The sequence below is a fragment of the Jatropha curcas genome, chromosome 5 (genome assembly GCF_041381405.1).
Source record: "Jatropha curcas cultivar XTBG-Jc1 chromosome 5, XTBG_Jcur_1.0, whole genome shotgun sequence".
Taxonomy (NCBI): Eukaryota; Viridiplantae; Streptophyta; class Magnoliopsida; order Malpighiales; family Euphorbiaceae; genus Jatropha; species Jatropha curcas.
In genome coordinates, this window is record NC_143155.1 from 9,351,143 (window position 1) to 9,353,563 (window position 2,421).

The 2,421-nt window shown below is 38.0% G+C and overlaps 1 non-coding gene across 1 annotated transcript; it reads left to right on the forward strand.

Annotated features, from left to right (window-relative positions):
* Positions 1-1,937: 1,937 nt before the first annotated feature.
* Positions 1,938-2,043, forward strand: LOC149496191 (small nucleolar RNA R71). The gene has a single exon (XR_016321054.1). It is a non-coding gene; the product is annotated as a small nucleolar RNA R71 (small nucleolar RNA).
* Positions 2,044-2,421: the final 378 nt, after the last annotated feature.

Sequence of the window (2,421 nt, forward strand, 5' to 3'; positions counted from 1 at the left end):
ACTGTCTGAAATTGGATAAATGATGCCGGCATCTAAGAGTTTAATAATTTCAGCCTTGACTACCTCTTTCATGTTTGGGTTCAATCGCCTTTGATGTTCGATTGAAGGTTTGTAGTCTTCTTCCATCAAGATTTTATGCATACACACACTTGGGCTTATTCCTTGTAAATCCGAAATAGACCACCCTAATGCTTTCTTGTGCCTACATAGAACCTGCAACAACCTTTCCTCTTGATCAAGCGTTAAGTGAGAAGAAATAATAACAGGAAAAGAGTGGTCCTCACCTAAGAATGCATGTTTTAAATGAGGTGGAAGTTGTTTCAGTTCATGCTTAGGTGATTCCTTTTCTTTTTCATTCAAGATGCTTGATTCATTAACATTATTTTCAACATGCAAAGTGGTCTCCACACATTCATCTACTACGTCAATTCTAAAACAGTCTCCATGATCCATAGGGAGTTTACAAGATTTAAGTACATCAAACACAATCTCTTCCTGTCCAACTCTTAGAGTCAACTTACCCTCATAAACATCAATTAATGCTCTTGCAGTTGCAAGAAAGGGTCTTCCAAGGATTAGAGATCCTTCCCTGTCTTCATCAATATCAAGAATGACAAAATCAATAGGAAAGATGAATGTACCTACCTTTACAAGCACGTCTTCTACAATCCCTCTAGGATATTTAATTGAACGATCTGCTAATTGCAAAGACATCCTTGTTGGTTTGAGCTCTCCCATACCTAGCATCTTAAAAACTTCATAGGACATAAGATTAATGCTAGCACCCAAATCTGCCAAAGCCTTTTCAAAGTCAAGATTACCAATGTTACAAGGGATAGAAAAACTTCCTGGATCTTTTAACTTTGGAGGCAGTTTGTTTTGGATAATTGCACTGCACTCCTCGGTTAACATTACCGTTCCTTGATCATCAATTTTTCGTTTCTTGCTCAGGATATCTTTTAAGAATTTAGCATAACTAGGCATTTGAGCAAGAGCTTCAGCAAAAGGAATATTGATTTGGAGCTTCTTAAACACATCCAGAAACTTGAGGAAGCTCTTGTCATCTTGTGCTTTCTTTAATCTTTGTGGAAAGGGGACAGGGGGAACATAAGGTTTTACCTTTTCTTTCTCCTCTAAGTCAATGATAGGCACCCTTGGTTGTTCTTTTACTTCCTTTTCTTTCTTTGGTGGTTCATCTAATTGTTTGCCACTTCTCAAAGTGATAGCCTGCACTTGTTCTTTTGGATTCTTTTCAGTATTGCTAGGTAACGTACCTTGAGGTCGAGATGCCATCATGTTTGCAAATTGCCCCAATTGGATCTCCAAATTCCTGATTGCAGCTTGCTGGATTTTATGGTTTTCTCTGGTTTCATTCATGAATTCCATGTGTGATTTAGAAAGAGCAGTGAGGAGGTCATCATGGGATTTCTTTTCTGGAGGGTGGAAACCTGGTGGTGCATTCAAGGCATTGTTAGGATTACCATAGGATAGATTAGGATGATTCCTTAACCTGTTATCATATGAATTTGAATAAGGGTAATTCTTTCTTCCTTGATTCATCACATAGTTCACTTGCTCCAAAGTTTGTGGATTTAAAGAGTCCATGATGCATTCCCCAATTCCATGTTGTCCATTGCACCTATCAAAAATTTGCATAACAGCATTCACAGGGTTAGTAGTTAACATGTCCAATTTCCTTACCATGTTATCTACCTTGGCATTAAGTGCTGTAATGGCGTCTATTTCATAGACTCCTGCAGTTCTTCTTCTTTCGGTATTATTTTGGTAGTGACTGTTGCTTGCCATCTCCTCTATCAACTCATATGCTTCATCAATACCTTTCTTTTCAAAAGATCCACTTGCAGCTGCATCTAAAGTGATTTTAATATTAGGAGATAGAGCATTATAGAAAGTTTGTACCTGTAACCACTTGGGCAAACTGTGATGCGGACACTTTCTTAGCAAGTCCTTGAATCTTTCCCAAGCTTCATACAAGCTCTCTTGATCATGATGAGCAAATGTCATTATCTCATTGCGCAACTTGGTGGTTTTTGAGGATGGAAAGAATTTAGCTAGAAATTTTTGAGCTAATTCATCCCATGTGGTAAAACTTCCAGCGGGACATGATTGTAACCATGCTCTAGCTTTATCCCTAAGAGTGAATGGAAAAAGTCTTAATTTGATTGCATCTTCAGAAACACCATTTTGTTTGAATGTGTCACAAATTTCCAAAAAATTGGTGATGTGAGCATTAGGATCTTCACTAGGCAAACCTCCATATTGGATCGAGGTAGAGAGCATTTGGATAATTGCAGGTTTAATCTCAAACTTATTAGCTTCTACCCTAGGTCTTGTAATACTTGAGGTTGTCCCATTCAGATTAGGTGTTGTATAATCCCTTAAGGTACGGATCGGATGTTG